This window comes from Pinus tabuliformis, chromosome J, assembly GCF_031772625.1.
Source record: "Pinus tabuliformis cultivar Carrire ecotype Pingquan chromosome J, CPIR1, whole genome shotgun sequence".
Lineage (NCBI taxonomy): Eukaryota > Viridiplantae > Streptophyta > Pinopsida > Pinales > Pinaceae > Pinus > Pinus tabuliformis.
In genome coordinates this window covers 1,626,641,971-1,626,665,255 of record NC_142295.1, presented here as the reverse complement: position 1 = coordinate 1,626,665,255, position 23,285 = coordinate 1,626,641,971, and the positions used below count along the sequence as shown (strand labels likewise).

The following is a 23,285-nucleotide window of genomic DNA, read 5'->3' as shown; positions in this document are numbered from 1 at the left end:
ATTGTGACCCCTTGGACCCTTGTATATACTAAGGAGGTCTTATCATTTGTATCATCCAAGAATTGTTCATTTATGTAATGTAAAGGAGGTTGCCCCCTCGAAGGGGCTATTTCTCAATTCATTGATCTATTTTTTCTCTATTTTGTGAGTTGGTTGCATAACATTCAAAAAATAATAACACAAATTTTCTAAGGAAGGGTTCGAAAATGGAATTCATCAAACCTTGAAATGTGGAAGGTGCATTAGTAAGGCCAAAAGGAATGACCAAAAATTTATAATGACCTTCATGAGTTCTAAATGTCGTTTTCGAAATGTCTTTAGTGTTAATTCTAATTTGATGATATCCTGAACGAAGATCCAACTTGGTGAAGTAAATTGCTCCATGTAATCCATCCAACAATTCATCAATGACAGGAATGGGAAATTTATCTTTAATAGTTAGCTTGTTGAGCTCCCTGTGATCCAACTACATACACCATGATCCATCTTTCTTTTGCACTAATACTGTTGGAGAAAAGAAATAACTTTTACTTGGTTGAATTATACCAACCTCTAGAATTTCTGCAACATACGTTCAATTTCAATGTTTTGGGCATAGGGATATCCATAAGGCCTGATGTTTGGAGGAACACTTCCTGGGATTAAGTGATTAGCATGGTCATAATCATGAATAGGTGGGAGGCCTTTAGGAGTCTCAAATATCTTGGAATAATTGTCCAAGAATTTTTGAAGATCTCAAGAAATAGACGATTTCGAAATTTGAACCTCCAATGAGCATAATTGTGCAATTAAGCCCCGTTATTCTTTATTCAAAAGCTTTTACATGCCATTACAGTCGATTATCTTCCCTAGTTTTCCTGCAACACCCCTTCATTCAATTTTATTTCCTTCAAAAAAAAAATTCAAGAAGAGTTCTTGAAAATTAAAAGCTCTCGTCCCCAAAGATTGTAATCATTCGACTCCTAGTACAACATTTGCACCACCCATTGGAATGGAAAGGATTGGACCATTCAATACATATTCCTCCATGGTTAGCTTGATATTATGCCACTTTCTAGAGCAACATATAGTTCCTCCATTTGCAACCATCACTTGGCACTCTGGTGTTGGATATAGAAAGAAATTCAATTCCTTGGCTATCTTATAATGAATAAAATTATGGGTACTACATAAATCAATCAGAACTATTACCTTTTTCTTCTTGATACATCCTTCTATCTTGAGAGTTTGAGGAGTGGTAATTCCCACCAATGCATTACAAGGTATGGTCAGATTCATTTCTTTCTTCTCTGGGGTTGGTTCCTAGTGTATATCCTCTTATCGTAATGTTCCTTGTTCCTTTTCTTACTCCTCTTCACAATCTGTGTAAAACAAATTCTTCTCAGCACACTTATGACCTTTAGTGTATTTGCTATCACAACTGTAACAAATCCCTTTTGCTCTTTTTTCCTCCAATTGTTGTGGTTTCAATCTTGTAGGTTGTGGAAGGCTAGGAGCAACAACACTTCCATCTTTATAGTTGTGAGTGGTAGACTTCCTTGTTGCTGTAATTTTGCTTTCAACTTTTCTTGCGACCTTGGATGCATTCTCCATTGAATCAGGTTCCCAAAGGCAAACCTCATGTTGGATGTTATCCTTTAAATTCCCTATGAGGACATCAATCTTGTGCTCCTCTGGAATATCAATTATCCTGATATTCAATTTTTTGAAGTCCTCGATGTGCTCTGCCATTGAACCCTTTTGTTTGAGATTTATCAATTGGTTAAAGAAGGTGTTGCTCTTTGTATCATCAAAATGTGTTATCATTTCCTCCATGAAAATTGACCAAGTGATAAGTGGTTTATGAGACCTTTTGTGTGTGTTTCACATCATGTAGATCAAAATATTGCTCCATCTGTAGTATCTGTGTTACCGGATCCTTGCTATCAAACTTCCTCATATCGATCTTTGGAATGTGGTTGGTATTAATACCAAGTTAGAGTCTCTAAAATCATGATTAACATTCATTTTATTCTCATCATGAGTTTCATAGAATACCTTTTCGCCATTAGGAATCATTTCTTGTAGGAACTTTGTCAAACCTTCCTTAAAACCTTCCATGTATGTTTTTAAACCATTCTTCAAACCATCCATCTTAGCTTCCATGTCTGCTTTTAATCCACCCTTCAAACCGTCCATGTCTTCTTTTAAACCATTCTTCAAACTATCCATCTTAGCTTCCATTTCAGTTTTTGTTACTCTTTGCAAGAGAAATTTTTTTGCACTTGGTCTTGTAATTTTGATATATCATGTTGCATTTCTTCCTCTTCTTCATGTGTCATAGTAGAGCTTTGTGGTTGCTTGCTCGGAGTATATATATATATATATATATATATATATATATATATTGTTTTTTAGGCATATTGGAACCAAATAATGATATCTATGCTTTACTATGCCCTTTGAATTAGTTCAGATTGATTTTTCAAACAAAACTTATGTAAATTTAAACACAATACACCCATTTTTCTTCTTTATTTTTGGAGCTTGATATTGAAACTGTTGTATATCTGAAATTTTGGCCTCCCAAGTTATAAAATTTGGTCTCGTGGCAGCACTCTAAGTCTTCTTTCCAACATCATAAGTCAGACCAATATTGGATTCTTCAATACAATGTTATGCGAAATCTTCCATGATGACCTGATTATGGACTGGTTCAATAAAGTGAAGTTGTATGGGATGCCACATGTCACTGTTTCAACCTTCGACCCTGAAAATGATACACGAGAAACTAGAGTCCCTGCAATTTTAGTCTCTTGTTATGGAATTCAAATCCGATGCTTGAAAAGAAAGGTATGACGATTTTCCCTAGGTCACTTATTTGAGACACTTATGGAGCATGCAAAAGCCCTAACTTCTTCGAACCATATCTCAAAAAATATAGTGAACCAAGATATGAAATTTATACGTGAAGTTAACCAAAATTTCAGGTCCACATGGTCAAAATTTCAACTTCTAAAGCTTTGTAGAAAAAAACGTTTTGGCGAAAATTCCAAGGTTACTTGTTTGAAGTAGTGAAACCCTAGAATCCAAAGCTCTAATACGAAATGTTATGCAACCAGATCACAAAACAGAAGAAAAGATAGATCAGTGACTTGAAAATTAGCCTCTTCAAGGGGGAAACCTCCTTTACATCACATAAATGAACAATTCTTGGATGATACAAATGACAAGACCTCCTTGGTATATAGGAGTCTAAGGGGTCACAATATAATTAGAGCCTACGCAACAATAATAATGTAAGAGCACAACAATAAAAATAATGGGCTTCTATGGGACACAACAATAACAATATGAAGGTTACATGGGCACACAAATAGCAATAAGGGGGCTACACTAGTATTATAGGGACCTAACATTATGCATGATAAGATTGTACTAAAAAGTTGAAACTTGCGGCATAAGTTTTGGCATATTTTCTCTTGAATTGTATAGTGGATTGGGGTTGTTTAGAAATGAATCATTATATATTGCTTTCAAATACCATGAGGCTGAAAATTCTCACGGACTAGATGTGGAAAACCCCTAATAAAGTGTTGAAATTTATGAAGCTACTTCAGTTTCCTTTAAACCTTAAATTTCTAAAAAATAATCCATAGTGGTTTTGGATTATATTTGCCTAAGAATTTTTGTAGAATAAACTTTTTGGTTAAAACCATCACCCATCACTAGGGGTAAAACATGTAAAAAGAGGATTTGTAAGATACCATATATGTAAGTAAATTCTATGAACCTAATATAATGGGTTGCCTACACTTGTGAGGATGATAATCTGGTTCACTAACTACATTGGAAATGAATGCCACAATATATGAAGAAGTGGGATGGCATCATAATCGATATTTTGAGGATGGCTTTAATGTTATAATTGTTGAAAAAGGTTGTTATCAGTGTCAAAGGTTGCCCAAATTAAAGAGAAAGATACATAGTCGAATTGCATATTTTGAGGCCTTTCCAACGATACACGACACACCTTCTAACTCCTCATGATCAAGGATAAATGATTTTATGAATATTCATTATTAATTTTGCAAGTTGCACAAGTTGGCCCAACCAATGGATAAGTTGCCCTAACTAATGGACAAATTGGCCCTACTCTGGACCCTAAAAGCACTATAAATAGGCTTGAGAAGGGGAGGTTTTATCCATTGCTTAAGTGAATTCGATTTTATTTTAGTGAGCAGGAGGAGAAGATTTGTGGTTCATACCTCATTCTCCACTAAGAAGTGAAGTGAAGTGATGCTGGATATGTCTTTTGTGAACTATTTGTTGAGTTGTGGGAGGGTTATTTGAACACTTTTTGAAGGTTTTTTTTTTTGTCTATTTGGTTATGGTTTAAGGAAGTCGAGTTCTGGTGTGGAGGTAAAGTTCTGAATTAGAGGGGGTTGATTTCTACTCTATTGGAGGCCGAGCACTGTTTGAGGTCAATTTTTGTTGAGGAGGTCAAATCCTGTTGAAGGTCAAGTTCTTATTTGTTCAACCAAGTTTTATTGGAGACCTTCTTTTGAATAGTTTCTAAGCCTAAATATTATTGTAAGCTGGTGCTTACTGAGGATTGGGGTCCTCGGAAGTGATTGTAATTAACTAAAGATTGTTTAAAAAGCATTCATGTGTTTTTTCTTCAATTTGGGATTTTCACTTTAATCTTTGTGTTGTTTTAATGATTGATTATATGATGCTAATTTTTTTATAATAAACTGAAAACAATTTAAATCTAAGTGATACTAATTCAATCCCCCTCCTCAATATTATTGTGTATTTCCAACAATTAAAATTAGATCAAGCTTCTTCAGGAACAATCTAATAGCTAAAATAAGATCGTACAAGGGCCATGGCAATTGGGAAGGCTCAATCAAAATTCCCTTGTTTAATGGAACATATTTTGCTTTCTAGAATATAAGAATGAAAACCCATTTAATGTCTCTTGGTGTCAAAGTTTTGCAGTATGTTTTAAATGGATATAAGGTTCCATATTTTCCTCCAATTGATCAAGATGGGAAAAAGGTTTGTGTATCCAATGCAAAACTATGGACTCCATTTTAAATAGATTTTTAGACTCATAATTTGTTAAAGTTTTGCATTGTGAAATAACTAAAGACATTTGGGACAAGCTTCTAAGCAACTATGAAGGAGATGGCAAAGTAAAAAGGCAAAGCTTCAAACCTTCTAGAGGCATTTTGGAAGCATGAAATGAATGAAGAGGAAGATGTTGCTACTTATTTTCTTTGATTAGATGGAGTGGCTAATTCTCTCACAGGAATTGGGGAAGAAATTAGAGAAAAAATAGTTGCTCAAAAATATTTGACATCTCTACTTTTCAATTTTGACGCCAAAGTCTCTGCCATAGAAGAATTAAAGGATTTTGAGAATTTAAAAATGGACGATCTTTATGAAATTCTTGCTGCATATGAAAGGAGGATGAGAAACTCACCACATAAGGAAGAAACATTTAAAGTATTGAAGAATCAGGATGATGCACATCTAGTGACTGCTCCGGTGATGAATCCGATGCAAAATTGGCTCAAATAGTAAGAAAACTGAAGAACATGTCCAAATTCAAAGGTAAGTTACCTCTCTTTTGTTTTAATTGTGGTAAGATAGGACATTTTGTTGCTAAGTGTCCTTTAGGGGAAGATAATGTTGATGAGGAAGAGCCCATAAAAAGGGTCTCCAGAGGAAAATGTTTAAAAAAAAATCTCTACTCCAAAGAGGATAATGATTTTTTTGGAGAAGAAGAATATTATTTTGATGATGATAAAAGAGAGATCTCGTTTCTAGCCACAAATGAAGAATCCAACATGGACAACTGAAAGGAGAAAAAAGAAAAAACAAAAGAAGTAGGTGTTAAAGGCATAATGGACCTTGAAGCATAACTCATAAATGCATTAGAAGAGATTAATAACCCGAGAAGAAGAACAAAAGACTGGATAAGGAAATCATATTCAATGAGATTATAAAAGAATAAACAAAAAGAGAGGAAGAAATGTTGAACATTCAACTAAAATAAAAGGATGAAAATGATGAGAAGCTTAAAGTAGAATTTGTCTCATTGAGGAAAGAGCTAGATAAGCTCAACAAAAACATGAAAAACTCTCAAAGCATGGATGTTATTCTCGACAACCAAAGATCACCATATGATAAGATCGGTCTTGGTTATTTGGGCTAAACTTCATACAAAGAAGATGCTAACCCTAAGTCGCCAAGAAAGGAAGTTGAAGAAAAGCCTAAAAACTCCAATCTCAGTAAGAGAAAAGATAAAAGTCGAGAGGAGTATAGAAACACTACTATACCAGGAAGCTATGTTGATGCTCTCAATAAGTCCATTCATAATGCAAGTAGCAATATGACAAGGGACAAGGACCATCAATCTTCTCCAAAACATATGAACTCAAGACGAATTGTTCCATTGAGGCAATCATACACAATAAGGTATCAAAATATTTTTCTTAGTCATTATTTTTTATGCAGAAATTTCTACATCGAGCAAGAGAGTGTAATTCTTATAATGATTATGAAAGATGCTCTCATCACCTCTGGGAATAAGCTTATTGAAAACAAAATCAAAGATAGTGATGAATTGAATAACAAATACATAATTCATTTGCTTCATTATCCAAGTACATTATAGAGTGTTATAGATGCACAATTTTGGACATATGGCATGAGATTATCCTACAAAATTAAGAGAAGGGTTTTGGAAGACAAAACAGGAAGAACCACCAACTAAAAAAAACAGACTAGTTATGTATGCTCGAAACATTGAAAGTCAATGGTACGTTGATAGCATCTACTATAGACACATGACTAGAGATCATAATAAATTTATTACTCAAAAAGAAGAAAAAGGAGGAAATGTGACTTTTCCAGACAATGGATATGCAAGAATACTGAAAGAGGTATTGTAAGCCTTAACAATGGTGGGAATAAATCACAAAATGTTTTGTATGTCGAAGGACTCAAATATAATCTTTTAAGCGTCAACCATATGATCTATCAAGGTTATGATCTCACTTTTTGAGTTAAAGAATATGAAATAAAGAACACTGATTTAGGAATATCAACAGGAAAAATAATAAGGACTTTAGGAAATGTATATATTCTTGATAAAATTCAAGGAGAAAAATGCTACATTAGATAGATAGATGAGAGTTGGTTATGAAATAAAATGTTCGGACACTTAAGCTTTGATAGTTTGGCAAAAATCAATAGAACACAAGTAGTGAGAGATATGCCCAAAAACTCAAAACCGATAAGTGTCATCTGGAGATCTTGCCAACATGGGAATCAAGCAAGAGTCAGTTTCAAGTCAAATGAGTGCTTGGCATCAAGACCACTAGAGCTTGTTCACACATATCTATGCAGACCAACAAGAACACCAACCCTGCAAAGCGAAAGGTCCTTAATGTTTCTCTACTAATGATTCTACTAGAATGATATCGGTTGCATTTCTTAAAGCAAAACCAAAATCACTTGATACTTTGAAATCATTCAAGGTCCTAGTTTAAAATCAAGAATCAAATGTTTAAGATTAGATAGGGCAGGTGAATTTACCTCAAATGACTTTAATGAATTATTTGAAAAGTATGGAATCGAGAGAAAACTTTTAGTTGCGAGAACTCTACAAAAAAATGGAGTCATAGAAAGAAGGAACACATCAATGAAAGAAACATCAAGAACAATGTTTCTAAAGGCCAAATTACCATATGAGTTTTGGAGACTAGCAGTTGGTTTAGCAGTTTACAGCATGAATAGAGCATAACTCCAAGTTAATAGCGACAAGAAAACATATGAGTTGTGGAAAGACAGGCCAACTTCAATTAAGTATTTCAGAATTTTTGGACGCAAGTGTTATATGAATACAAATGATGATAATTTGGACAAATTTGATTTTAGAGTAGATGATGGAATCTTCCTTGGACACTAAACAAGAAGCAAAGCTTACAAACGCTACAATAAAATACTACACAAAGTTGTGGATTATATTGATGTAAGAATAAGTGAAGCTTGGTTATAGAAAGAAGCAGAACAAATAAATGAGAATTTAGAAGACACCATCTACGTGGACCAAGAAGAGATTACTACGAAGGAAGAACAAGAAAAAAGAATAATAGTCTCCATCAAAGACAAATTTTTAATTTGTGCAAAAACATCATCAAGAGAACCAAATTATTGGAGATGTTGATGCAGGCATACAAACTCGGAGAAGAATGACTAATTCACTAGGAAAATTTATTTTGCCTTGCTATCCAAAATAGAGCCAAAGGACTTTGCACAAGCTAGTGAAGACCAACATTGGGTGAATGTTATGGAAGAAAAAATTGAATCAAACTACGAAAAATGGAATCTAGGAACTTATGCCACGACCAAAAGACAAAAACGTGATTAGGACTAAGTGCGTATTCCAAAACTAAATGAATGAAAGATTGAAAAACTATCATAAATAAGGCAAGACTTGTATGTAAGCACTAGACAAATTGAAGGAATTGATTCAAAGAAAACTTTGCTCCAATTGCCAGATTAGAAGAAATAAGAATGTTTTTGGCATTTTCGTGTTATAAAAGGCTTCAAAATTTATCATATAGGTGTTAAATCAACTTTTCTAAATGGAGATTTAAAGGAAGAAGAATACATTGAACAACCAAAAGGTTTTGACTTATCTAAAAATAAAGGCTATGTGTGCAAATCGACAAAATCTTTGGGTTAAAACAAGCTCCAAGAGTTTGGCATGCGAGGATGGACCATTATCTTCAACAATAAGGTTTCAAAAGAGGGGTTGCTAACAATAATCTCTATATCAAAATGGAAGAGGACAACTTATTAATTACACTTGTATATGTGGATGATCTCCCTTTTGGAAGCAATAACAATGATATGAGTCACGAATTTGCTTGAGATCTCTTAATGGAATTTGAAATGTCAATGATTGTGGAATTATCCTTTTTCCTTGGACTACATGTTTCTCAAACCAATGAATGAATATTCATTTCCCAAACCAAATACCTCAAGGAGATGCTCAAGCAATTTGGAATGGAAGAATGTGCACCAATTAATACCCCTATGATTACTAGATGCAAGTTAAGCAAGGATGATGAATCTCTTGAAGTCAATTTAACTCTTTACAGGTCTATGATTGGGAGTTTACTATACTTGACAACTTTAAGATCATATATTATGTAGGCAGTAGGAATGGTTGCACGATTTCAATCAACACCACAAGAATCACATATGCAAGCAATAAAGAGTATATTTTGATACTTAAAAGGCATACTTGATTTTGAGCTTTGGTATCCTAAGAGCACAAATTTCACATTAACAATGTACACAGAGGTTGATTGGTCATGTAGCATTGATGATAGAAAAAAAAACCAGTGGAAGTGCATTTTTCCTAGGAGATTGCCTTGTATCTTGGTCAAGCAGAAGGAAATCCTTAGTTTCTCTTATTATAGATGAAGCTGAATACACAACGACAACAAATTGTTGTACCCAAGCTCTCTGGATGAAGAAACTTTGCAAGAAATAAAAGTGGAATATAATCAACTAATTTTCATTTTCTACGACAAAATTAGTGCAGTCAATATCTCAAGAAATCACGCCATGCACTAAAAAACAAAGCAAATTCCAATTGAGTGTCATTGCCTCATAGAACAAGTCATCGAGAAGAATATCAAGATGGAATATATTGGTGCCAAAGAACATATTGCTGACATCTTTACCAAACCTCTGCATAAAGACACCTTTGAATATCTTAGGCAGAAGTTGGGAGTCATCTCTACTTTATCTTAGTAAACAAAGCACAAACTCAGGGGAGTACCCTTTGCTATTGATGCCAAAGGGGGAGAGAATGAAGATAGGGGGAGCAACTGCTGGAAGAAGAAGATATCAAAGTACTACCATCAATAACAAAGGGGGAGATTGTGAAAATGGTTGTTATTGATGTCAAAGGCTATTCAATTGAAAGAGGAATATACATAGTCAAATAACATATTTCTAGACCTTTCCAACAATATATGGCACATCTTCCAATTCTTCATGGTTGAGGAGAAATAATTTTTTGAATATTCATTATACATTTTACCATTTGCACAAGTCAGCACAATTAGTAGAAAATTCAGCCTTACCCTAGACCCTAAAAGCGCTATAAATATATGTGAGAAGGAGAGTTTTTAGGCATTGCTCAAGTGAGTTCAACTCTATTTTAGCAAGTAGGAGGAACAAATCCAAGGTTCACACCTTGTGAACCATTAAGAAGTGAAGTGAAGTTGAATTGGAGAAGTCTTGTGTGAACTATTCGCTGAGTTGTAGGAGGGTTTTTGGCACAATTTTTGAAGTTTTTTTAATTTATTTTTTATGTTTCTTTGGTTATAGTTTGAAGGAGACCAATTTCTGATGCGAAGGAGGTTGAGTTCTGATTTAGAGGAGGACAAGTTCTACCTTTTTGGAGGCTGAGCCTTGTTTGAGGTCAATTTATGATGAGGCTAAGTTATGTTGAGAAGGTTGAATCTTGTTGAATGCCGAGTTCTAATTTGTTGGACCAAGTTTTGTTGGACACTGAGCTCAGTTTGGGTGTCGAGATCTAGACTAGTTTGGTTGCAAGCTGGTAGGAGGGTAGACCTTCTTTTGAATAGTTTCTAAGCCTAAATATTGTTGTAAGTTGGTGCTTACAAAGGATTGGTGTCCTCAAAAGTGGTTGTAATAAATCGAAGATTGTTTGAAAAACATTCAAGTGTTTATTTTCAAGTTTGGATTTTCACTTTAATCTCTTTGTTGTGTAGATGATTGATCATGTAATGAGATTTATTTTTAATAAAGTGAAAATAATTTAAATCTAAGTGATAATGATTCACCGTCCCTCTCAATATCACTTTATATTTCCAATAACAACACCATATGTAATAAATCCTATTCATGATAGAGAAATCATTGTCACTTCACTAGGTATGGGGATATGGTAGGGTGATATGGGTCCATGGGAATTAAGTTAGGTGCCATAGGATATGATAACTTAGTCTCTCATCCTCTTAATTCCTTTAGGTTCATGCATATCTCCACCATCCACAAGTTTGTTAAATTTTAAATTAGAGTGTTGGCGAGATAGTGAACAAACATATTGATTGCTCTTCTAACCTATCCACAAGAGACATTTCTATTTATTAAATGTCATGTTCCAACTAATAAGTTTTATTTTGAAAGAACCACAAACTCTATCTTGCTTTGTTTAGATACAAGTCTATAATTAGCTTATAATCACCCTTAATCTCTATAATCTATATCTCTTAATTAACACATAGTTTGATATCTTCAAAGAGGGTCTTCACTCTAGCCTAATCATGGGTGGCTTCTTATGAAAATTTGAAATACATCATTATATGGTTACCTTATAGAAGTTTAACTTTACCAATATGTTAAGGTGGTGTCCAAATCATCTTATGGGTTTTCTCACCCTTTACCACTCACCCTTCAATAAAGTAAGAATAAGCATTTCATATTTTATGTACATAATTCTCAATAAAACAATCCTCCAAGTCTAATTAGTTGTATGATTACAAGGTATGGTGTGGTTTTGGGCTAGCCTATAAATCTCTCATTGTATCCCTAATTGTTTACTATATAAATGTTTGCAATGATATTTTTTTCACTGATAATTAATACCCTTTTTGTATCATAATTTCCATCATTTAAAGATAGTTTGTTAAGTTTAAATTTTTGCTTTGACTCAATGTTATAATTATACCCAAAACATTGACATCCAAAGTTAAACTCTTCCAATCCCTAAGCATTATTGGTTATTGGGGATAGTTAGAGTGACATTATCATAAGGTTATTACTTACCAATTGGCACTATCTTTTTTGGACGATTCCAAATCATGACGTATAAATGCAAAAGTTCATTTAAAATATTACTATACATATTAATTATCATATATACATGACATTTATAGTTTTTCTTAGAATGAAATCTTCATTATTACGAATTTGCTCATATAAATTAGAAACATCAATTCAACATATTTTTTTTTATTTGATCTTATATTATAGATAAATGAGTTTCTATTTCTCATTCTAAATATGACCAAAAGAGAAGGAATTGTTTAACTATTATACGTTTTGGAGTTTTTTCTTTGCTAGAATTCAGTAAAACAATTTTTGGTCAGCGCATTATTTTTTGTTGTTTAAATTGCATTTTTGGATGCAGAAGTGGATTCAACACCATGAAAAAGCCGTGGTGCACTTGGATTGTGTAGAGTTCATAGCTCAAACTTGTGATTCCAACAAATCCTTGCAAGATTTCAAGTAAATTTGACTGAAAAGTGTTTTGAAATGCTCCAAAATGTAGAATAACTAGACTTTGAAAAGAGAAATCATTAATACAAGTGAATTATATGTTTATTTTGCTCCCAATGGAGGTTGCTTTATGTGAGAAACTATTCCTCCTATCAAAAATGGAAACACAAATATTGTACACACTTGAGTGAGCCTAATAGTTGAAAACATATGCTTTCTTGTTAGAGGCTAAATGTTCAAACCTAAAGAAAATTAGAATTTCTTCATGTTGTTTTGACTAATATTAATACACATGTTACCTACCAATATCAATACCAAAATGAAAAAGCAAATATTAAATCTTAGTAAAAACTAAATCTGTATCCACCACCCCTTAACTACACGGATAAGCTTAGTTATATCCGTTAACCAAATTTGATCCCTAAAATCACAGAAAATGAAAGAAGGCAATAGTAAAATTAGATAGAAGCTAACTTGGTATCGACTCCCCCTTATATAAAGGGGTGGGCTTAGTTATATCACATACGTTAGCTAACTTGGTATCGACTACCCCTTAACTACAAGGGCGAGCTTAGTTATATCTGTTCACCATTTCATCCTTTAGTAAAACAGAAAATGAAAAGGCAAATATTAAAACTTGATGGAAGCTAACTTGGTATCTACGACCCCTTGGATACTAGGGTGGGCTTAATTATATCGCATACATTTGAGGATTTTACATAACTTGAACTTTCCAGAAATTCCTTCCATGTTGGAGTAAATTTGACAATGTATAAACATAAATTCCCTCCGATTAATCCCTCGATTGGAAAGTAAATAATAAATAGTTACTGTTTTCTTGCAGGTTTGAGTTGAACATCTATATATTTCGCGGTTACGGAGAAGTTTAAGTGGCGGAGGGGGGTCATTTTCCTTCAACTGCTTTCCTCGTGGTTTGCAACGGCACTGGTTTGGATCTGGCTACCGCTTGAAGGATTATCATCTCTTTTCCACAAAATTTGCACTTTACGCAACCTTTTATTGTATTGAAGATCGGGTTCAGAATAAAGGTCATTCCTTACTTGCAGGGCACAGTACCTTCCGAGGAGATACTGCTACTTATTTTTTAGTACAGGTACAAACGTTTCTGATCTCATTGTTACAGGGCATGGACCTTGTAGATAATTTTCTAAAAGTTTATGAACCTTCTAATCTGTAGCTAGTCCGTTTGAAAGGAATGCAATCAATATATATATATATATATATATATATATATACACGAAACGTGGAAACAGGATGCATTTGCATCTGTGAACTAAAGGGTACATTAAACTTTTCGATGGAATTTAAGACTTCAAAATGAGTTTCGCAATAAGTGGTACTCTTCTGTAGAAACTAGCTGAACAAATAGGCCAAACTGGCATCCTGTGACACTTCCAATTAATCCTTGATATTAAAATATTCATCAGTATGCTAGTTTTAACTGTAATCATCTGTCTATAATAAAATGGAATTAGCCAGTGGTTGTAAGACTCGGTACCTTCAAGTTAATTTGGCAATTAGAGAAAGTTAGTAAACTATATAGAAGACACTGTAAATGTAAAAGTGAATGAGACCCAAGAAAGGGGGAAAATGAAAGAAATTTAAGAAAAAAAAATAGAATAGGAGAGGAGAAAAGGTTGTGGAATGTGCAACGAAAGGTCAGCTTATTGGTCTTTCCATTCACCCGTTCTCTCTATTTACTGTTAGAGATAAAAAAAATATGAAAGAAGTAATGTTAAAAATCATACATAGCAACAATACACATAAACCATGCACACCATGATTTATCCTGGAAAATCTCAATTGGGGAAAAACCAGCCAGCAATAGATCTATTATTACCTAATGGCTTAAAAGCAGCCAAACCAATTAACATCATTGGCTGGCCAAGTGAGCCCTCTGCTCAACTCAGACACATTACAATGGACAGTCCCCAGGTATTTTAAAGGCTTCATCACATGTGATCCATGGTTTCTAATACCATGGGCCACCAAAACCATGTTTGTGAAACCACCACACTGGACCTAACAACTTTCACTCTTTCACTGATTCAATTTTACTTAACATTTTCCACTTTAAACTTGACCAAGGAAATTTGCACGATCTCCTCCCCTATCACCTCGGTCTACTCCATGAATTTACCGACATATCCCAATATACATGTAATTTACAAATTTCATCTTCATTTTTTTTTAATTGTTGTTCGGCACTTATGTTGCCATTCTTTCATGTCTGCACACTTGCTCACACTAGGCGCTCCCTCACTAATGTTAGCTTTCTAATACCCAACTGGCTAATTTAATAAAAATTATGAGATGAGGAAACTGAAAACTGAACTCCAAATTCTTTTACTAAATACGCTGAGTATTCTAACAAATAATAGCAATGGAAAATAAAATCACGAAGACATAGTCACACAATAAACAATATACTAGAATTTACCCAGGAAACCCCGACTGGGGAAAACTTGCCAACTTGTGTGTTTTATTATTATTCTCAACAAAAAGTCTTAGAAATTGATTACATATACTAGGAAAAATTCCCCTTCAATTCGCTATCCCTCAACATATTGATTTGCGCCCTCTTATCCAACTTGATCTCCCTGTTTGTGCAGCTGTTCCAGGCCATTCTACACAACTGTTACAGGCTGATCTGCACAACTGTTACAGGCTAACTCGGCCTTGAAAAGATGTATGCTGGTTAAAGAATTCGTTGAGGCTATTCAACCTCTCTTTCTGCCCTAGCGTGCTGATCTGGAAACCCTTCTTCGCTAAGCTGAACACACAAGTCTCTAGTGCATAATAATATTAGCCAAGTTTGTGCCCTTCCCTTTTTATATAATTGAACTGACCCATCATCTCAAGTTGAACTGGCCCATCAACTCAAGTCGAACTGCTGAGATCGATTTACTTTTTGACTATAGGAAAATTAGAAATTTTCCAAAGTCAAAGTTAAGTGAAATGATAATTGCGCCTTAGCTTCATTTGTGGGTCCCTTTGCCAAATTTAGTGCACTTATAAATTTAGCGGAATCTTTCAATCTCTAACTTCTATTAACACTCCCTCTTAGAGAGGAAGGTGTTCTGTAATACTGCTACTTTATCTCTGAAGTAAACGAATCTGGCTCTTGCCAATGCCTTGGTCGAGATATTTGTTGTCTGTGCCTCTGTAGGTACATACTGAAGTTTGACTTTACCCCTATGAACACAATCTTTGATATGGTGGTACCTGATTTAAATGTGCTTGGACAGTTATGAAACACTGGATTTTCAGAGAGCTTAATGTAGCTTTGATTATCACAGCTTATGACTGTGGTCTCCAACCTTTGGCTGAACAACCCGACAAGTAGCTTTCTCAACCAAATAGCCTCGCAAGCTGCCAAGCTTGCAGCCATATACTCAGCCTCAACTGAGCTCAGTGTCATTGATCTCTGCTTCCTACTGGACCAGGAAATAACTACTGACCCAACACTGAAAGCACAACCGGAAGTGCTCTTCCTGTTTGCTGAACCCCCTGCCCAATCTGCATTTGTGAAGCCTTGGAGACTCACTCCATCAACCTACTTGCACAACAACCCATAATCCGCTGTGCCCCTACGATACCTCAACACATGCTTGGCAACAACCCAATGCACTCTGGTTGACTAAACCATAAATTGGCTCAAGTGGTTGACTGCGAAGCAAATTTTGGTCGTGTGTTCACTAGATACATCCACGACCCAATGAGCTGCCTATATAGAGTGGGATCCTACGCTCAACTAGTAGCATCCACCTTCCTGCAGTGTGTGACTAGAGGCGTTGACATGGGCCTGCAATTTTGCATGTGGAATATCTTGAGAATCTGCCGTGTCCTAAGAATATCTTCCCATCACCCTACCAAACCTCCAATCCAAGGAAATAGTGCATAAGCCCTATATGCTTCATCTCAAACTCGTCTACAAGATCTCTCTTGCAGTCACGGATGAGCTCCTTGTCCCTTGTCAATATCAAATCATCAACTCATAACACAAGAATGAGAGGTTGGCCCTCAACCACAATATATAACATCTTGGGGTTAGCTTCACTCTTGTTGAAGCCTAATCTAAGAAGGTAGCTATTTATCCTGGCATACCATGCCCTCGGTGCCTGCTTGAGCCCATAAAGAGCTCTTTTCAACCTGCACATGTGTATCTCTGTTGAAAGTCTCAAACCCCTTAGGCTGCTTAACATACATCTCTTCCTCAACAACTCCATTAAGGAAGACAATCGTCATGTCCATTTGGTGGATCTGCCAATCCATCTGCACTGCAATTGCCACAATAGCCCTAATGGACAAATATCGGGCCACTGGTGCGAACATCGCATCATAATCTATCCCTTTGACCCTAGAGAACCCTTTGGCCACAAATCTAGCCCTACACTACTCTACACTCCCATCATCTACATGCTTAATCTTGTACACCCAACATGAACCAACCACTGATTTGCCAGTTGGTCTTGGCACAATCTCTTAGACGTCATTCTGCATGATAGAGGAATAATCCTCCACCATGGCATCTCGCCATACTTGCTAAGAAACTGCCTCCCTATAACAAGAAGGCTCTGAGTCTATCACCTCAGTCATCTGAAAATTTCATCTATCACAACAACTGGAAATTATTTTTTTAATTTTTAATTTATTTAACAATTTATCTGCTGTCTGTGACGACAAATATCAAATAATTCGCATTGTGATTTTCACAAATAAATTGCGGAAGAAAAATAGCACTTGAATTGAGAAAATACTAGTGCACACACATAAAAATATGACAGTGATTTTGGACAAATGTCCCCGGAAAAGTCCAACTCGGGAAAATTGGTGCAACAATTGAGGGTTTTAATTATTATGCAGCAGTGAAATCTGAGTACAATCTATGGATGCCCAACTAGCAATCCAAACAACGAGTAAATCTGGCTAAAATTATCTAAGGGAATTTCCCTTCCTCCATAAGCAACCTCAGCACAACTCTACCTCAGAAAACTCGTTCTCATGGACCCTCTGCGTCAGCTTCTGTGTAGTGCTTGTGTAGACCCTAGGACGTCTAGGCTGGAATTGCCTCTGATCAAGTCGTTCTGCCTGTCTTTGCTGACGAAAATGATTCTCCGATCTTCTAGAAGACTTTCCAGGCCCTTGGAAGCTGAATCGATTTTTCCTCCAGCTAAATCGAATTGCCCTATGAAGCTGACTACGCAGTCCTTTGCGTTGCCTCACTGGGAATAACTCGGCCTCTTGCTGCTGCCTCTCCAGATTTGGAAAACTTCATTCGGACTCACTGTCCCCGCCCCTCTCTGTCTCTGCTTCCCTACTGAAGCTCGAACTCTCCTAGAACTGTTGGCTATCTAGAATATCGAATCCTCCAAGGAAATCAAACTCTTTGTGGTTCTCACAAGTGTATTCTCTATCTACCCATTAACTTCTTCTTATAGTCCTTTGTTGGAGCATCAACGACCAAGATTAGAACTTAATCAAGGGCCCAAATTGATTCCTAGTCGATCCGTGTGAGTTTATAGAGTATTCTCACCTTATCTCAATTAATACCGATTAATTAACCATATTCCCTAAGTTTAGACTTAGGAAATATTTAAAAATCAGCTAATAATCTAATTAAGACACTTCTAGGTGGAATTTCCAGAAACAATTTCTGGATTTGGGAGATCTCACGTGTTTTAGACTCTCTACAATCTTTCGAGATTAGAACACAAAAAATAACACCCCCTGTTAGTGAAGAAGGTGTTTTAGTGCTGCACCACTGCTGCTACAACACCTGGTCTTTGTATCACCCCACTGTCACGCTACTGATGTCTGGCCACTGCCCACCAGCCATTGCGCAACTCTGATGCTTCATCCGTGCTAGTACTGACATTGCCATATTGTTGCCAACTCTGCATCTGCACTGCAACTCCCTCTCATCTGTTGCTGCTGCAGCTACAACAACTGCAACTGAGAAGCATCGACAATACTGAATCAACTGTGTTTAGTATGATGCATCTGTCTCTCGAGTCCTAACTACTACTAGCCTTTGCATTGTCACTGCTGCCAACTCTGCACTGTGCTTCCCAGCACCTGACTGCTACTAGTTTGCAACTATCACCTTGGAATTTTGACTGCACCTCTGACACTGATCTATCCTGCTACTGAATACTGTGGGCCCTTGTAGCAAGGTAATGATCCATGAGGAGGACACCTCAATGGACCCTACCCATCTCTGCAATCTCTGGGACTACAAATCCAAATCACCCCACCTCTCTCTTGGAGGTATGGTTGCAAACATGGCAAACTCTTCCTCCAACCTGGAGGACAACTTGTCAATCTCGCGGACGCTGCTGCTTGGTCATGCTTCTTTGTCTTGTCCTTCTTCCTGAGAGGAGACTGCGTACTGTAGTGACTGAGCTCACCACTTTTGAAGCACTTGAACTTTGATAGGTCCTTATTCTTCTTTCTCTACTCCCCCTGCCCTTGACTGGGAACCCTTAGATGATAGGGCCACATTCTCCTCCTCATTCTTCGGTCCCTTGTTGTTGTTTCCGCTGATGGTACTCTTTAATAGAACCTGCCTCAACTCCTCCTACTGTAGATCAGACCACGTCCCGTCCCACTTTGGCAAGGTGTCTTTGCCAAGATACTCTGGACAAATACCTGCCAGTCCTTTGAGACATTGTTTAGTGCCAATCGTTTAAGTTCTATGGGTTGGGGTGGCTCTCCAACGGCTGACAATTGATCTCGGACTTCCCGAATCGGAGCGAGAAAGGCATCTATGCTCTCGCCCTTCTGCATTTTGGTGTTTCTCAGCTTTTCCTGGAGAAACATCTTCGGCTGCACGGAAGAACTCTGAAATAGCTCAGACAGAGCATCTCACATCTCCTTGGCGGCCTCTTTGTCTACCACATGTGAGACCAGATGATCTCAGACTGCATCCAAAATCATCCTCTTCGCCTTTGCCATTTCTTTTCTATACTCCTTAAGCTTATTAGGGTCCTGGGGAATTGTCACTACACTCTCTGCATAGGTCTTCAGGCCATATTCATCTAAAAGGAAGGACATCCTAGCCTTCCAAATGACATAGTTGAAGGCTCCATCTGTTGATTTGGGGTAGCATCGGATGTGCTCTAGCCACGAAATTTGGTGGAGAGGCTAAGGCACATGAGATCTCTAATACCCAGAAAGGGTTTGGGCAGATTCTAAACAATTTGGGAGATATTAAAATAATTAATATTTTTAATGGAGTCCCTAAGTCTAAACTTAGGGAAATTAAAATATTAATGCGAATTAATATAAAACTATGTTAGAATGGTCCAAAAGTCACGGATCAAGCCAGATCTAATCTTAGCCATTGATTAGGGACTTAATCTCGGTCGTTGATCTGTCAACGAGAAAAGTGTAAGAGGAGGCTTGAGGGTCACTTGGAGAACACACCAAAAGATCAAGATTTAGACTTTCTGGGGCTGGGTTTGCTGAGAAAGTTGAGAGACTGATTTGGAGTTGTAGCTGAGGGGCAGTGAATACAGAAGCAGAGATAGTGCCGGGAGGATTAGCGCAGTAGTGGGGAAAACTGACGCAGAGGGCAGAAGCTAGAACAGCCGAGAAAGCTGACGTAGAGGGTAGAAGCCGGAACTGCCAGAAAAGCTGACGCAGAGGGCAGAAGCCAGAATTGTTGGGAACAACTAGAACTGCCGGGAATGCTGACGCAGAGGGCAGAAGCCAGAACTGCTGGAGCTGTCGGGAAAGCTAACGCAGAGGGCAGAAGACGCTGACGTAGTCCCTAGAGGTTGACATTGGGGTTTTTCGTGGGGCAGATTCGAGCTGAGGAGTTGTCGGAGTGTTTATCCGGGGTTCAACCGGAGCATCTGTCTCCGAAGGAGAGGTACTATCGCCGAGAATTTTCTCTGTTGGGTGGGCTGGATTTGACACCCAGATTGTATTTTGAAATTGCTTAATAAATCGAACCCTTAGGTAGCTGCACCAGTTTTCCCACATTGGGTTTTTCTGGGAACATTAGTCCAAAAATAACGGTGTCATTTGTGTGTTTGTCTCAGTTATTTTAGTTGCTGATTTGTATATGAGTTAAGGCTGCATTTGTGTTTATTTCAGTGTTTATATTTATAAATAACTTGTTAATGGAATAAACAAGTAGGAGAGATTAAACTAGATATTGCAGTAGGGATTTCTAATGGGTCAGACTTAGAAATTTCAACATGGTATCAGAGGGAGGTTGCAGATCACAGGAGAACTGATGACATCGGCCGAGCAGAGCAGTAGTAGCAGAAAACAACTGTCCTGAGTGACTGAAGCTGTTCCTAGCAGCAAAACAGCAAGGAAGGGGTGACGTAGTGCCTACGTCATCAACTTTGGGTCAAGAAGAAGCTACGCATAGGCTGATGGAGGCAAAGACAGGCTCACGCAGAGCCACACAGAGGCCAGGTGGGCTGACGCAGTTGGCTTAGGGAGCTAGTTTGCCGGTGCTGGGATTGCGTAGAGCCTAGGAGCTCTCACCTTCAAGTTGTTGGGGTTTAGGAGGCTGTGGATAAGTTGTAGAGTGGAGCTGGTGGGGTACTGTTGTCAGAACAGTACCTAACAGGGCAAGGCCAAGGAGGAGGGAGTTGCTACCAAGGGTTTCTAGCCGAGAAATCCAGATCAGTGGTGCGGTTGCATAGACGATCAGAGTAGGGGGCATCTCGACATCGGCAGAAGGATTTCTAGGAGGGAAATCGAGGCTCAGAGGGAGTCACATCGAGAACTTCCAGGAGGGAAGTAGAAGAGTAGCGGAATGGCACTACACGGAGTAAGAGACCAGGATACACTGGACAGAGCCTCAAACTTCGTAGTCTGGAAGGCTAGAATCTTATCCGTACTTGACAAAAATCGTGTCAAGCACTTCGCCTTGAAGACAATAGCGGTCCTAGTTGACCCAGCTGATAATGACAGGTATGAGGAAGCAATGGCGAGGGCCAAGAGTATCATTCTTGATGGGGTCAAGGATCATATAGTACCACATATTGCCGAGAAGAATACGGAACGGGAGATGTGGGAGGCCCTGACCAAGTTGTATCAGCATACTTCCGTGTAGAGGAAGATGCTCCTAGAAAATCAGTTGCGGTCATACCAGATGTAGAAGGGAGAACAGATCGACACCTTCCTCGGTCGATTGAAGGAGATCCGAGATCCGCGGAATTCCATAGGGGGCACACCAGATCCAGAGTTGATGATGAGAACAACTCTGAATGCAGTCTCAGAAGACTGGGAGGTGTTTGTCCAGAGCATACTGGGCAGGGCAACCCTTCCAGATTGGGAGGAAATGTGGGCTGCTCTTCGCCAAGAAGAGATCAGGAGGTTGACCAAGACGGGAAGCGGCAGCAAGGGAATCAAAATCAAGAAGGAGGAGGAGGTGGATGTTGCCCTAGCATCTGAGGGTAAGCAAGAAAAGCGGAAGAAGAAGGACCTCTCCAAGGTCAAATGCTTCCGCTATGGGGAGCTGGGTCATTTTGCAACCTAGTGTCCGAGGAAGAAGAGCAAGGGAGAGGCTTCCAAGACCAAGGCAGCGCCAGCAAGGGCAGAGAAGGAAGTGGAGACAAACGATGACTGTGCCATGAGTGCGCACACACCACTTGAGTGAAAGTGGGGAGACATGCTGTAGTCAAGAGGACTACAAAAGATGAGGGGCAGGATCCTCGAGGTACCCAACCTCTTGGATTATACCTGGCTACGGGAGCCCTGAAGAGGAGTAGCAGGACTGGCGGATGTGGGTAGAGACAGATGAGGATGGAGTGGCAGAGAGAGCTACAGTGCAGGATTTGCAGGACAGCGCGAGCCTAGCAGGCTGCAATAGTGCGAGAGGCACGAGTGTTGCACTAGTGCAGGATGGCACAGAGAGGTGTGCAATGGTGTGAGATGCAGGGAGTTGTTGTAGTAGCGCAAAGGTCAGAGAGGGAGCACTTGTCAGCAACAGAGGGAGCTTCAGCATCGGGAGTGTCTCTAGCCTGAAAAATATGTCAGAGTTGGGAGATCAGTTACTTACTTCTTAGTAACTGAGTTGCAATGCAACAATTAGTAGTGGCGGTGCTATGGGCAACACGATGCAGCATGATGAGAGGGGATGCAGTGCAGACGCAACAGTGGCAGTGGCAAGGCCATGGGCAGTAGCACGGATGCAGAGGGAGCTGTCATACAGATGCAGCAGTGGCAGAGCCATGGGTGGCAGTATGGGATGCAGCAGTACAGATGATGGGCAGCAGGCCTAGCATCAGGGACCGATGCCGGATGATCAAAGTAATACTCAGTGAAGAGTATTGCTAGAGCACAGTCCTCGCTAAGAGGGAGTGTTGATTTGGGGTAGCATCGGATGTGCTCTAGCCATGAAATTTGGTGGAGAGGCTAAGGCACATGAGATCTCTAATACCCAGAAAGGGTTTGGGCAGATTCTAACATTTTGGGAGATATTAAAATAATTAATATTTTTAATGGAGTCCCTAAGTCTAAACTTAGGGAAATTAAAATATTAATGTGAATTAATATAAAACTGTGTTAGGATGGTCCAAAAGTCATGGATCAAGCTAGATCTAATCTTAGCCGTTGATTAGGGACTTAATCTCAGCTGTTGATTTGTCAACGAGAAAGTATAAGAGGAGGCTTGAGGGTCACTTGGAGAACACACCAAGAGATCAAGATTTCGACTTTTTGGGGCTGGGTTTGCTGAGAAAGTTGAGAGAGTGATCTGGAGTTGCTGCTAAGGGGCAGTGAATACAGAAGCAGAGAGGCAGAGATAGTGCTGGGAGGATCAGCGCAGCAGTCAGGAAAGTTGACGCAGAGGGCAGAAGCTGGGAATAGCCGGAACTGCTGGGAACTGCCAGAACAACCGGGAAAACTGACGTAGAGGGTAGAAGCCGGAACTGCCGGGAACAGCTGGAATTGCCGGGAAAATTGACGCAGAGGGC

The 23,285-nt window shown here is 38.2% G+C and overlaps 1 protein-coding gene across 4 annotated transcripts in view; it reads left to right on the top strand.

The window, feature by feature from the left end:
* The first annotated feature begins 13,163 nt into the window (after nt 1-13,163).
* LOC149233725 (ATP-dependent DNA helicase homolog RECG1, chloroplastic/mitochondrial-like) overlaps nt 13,164-23,285 on the top strand; it is a 513,467-nt gene continuing 503,345 nt past the window's right edge. For 2 of the 4 annotated variants that reach the window (XM_089379841.1, XM_089379839.1), the window contains exon 1: nt 13,176-13,435. The gene's annotated coding sequence lies outside the window, so the exon portion shown is untranslated. Of the gene's footprint in view, nt 13,436-23,285 lie in introns of all 4 variants that reach the window. The other 2 variants (XM_089379840.1, XM_089379842.1) reach the window with 2 other exon arrangements.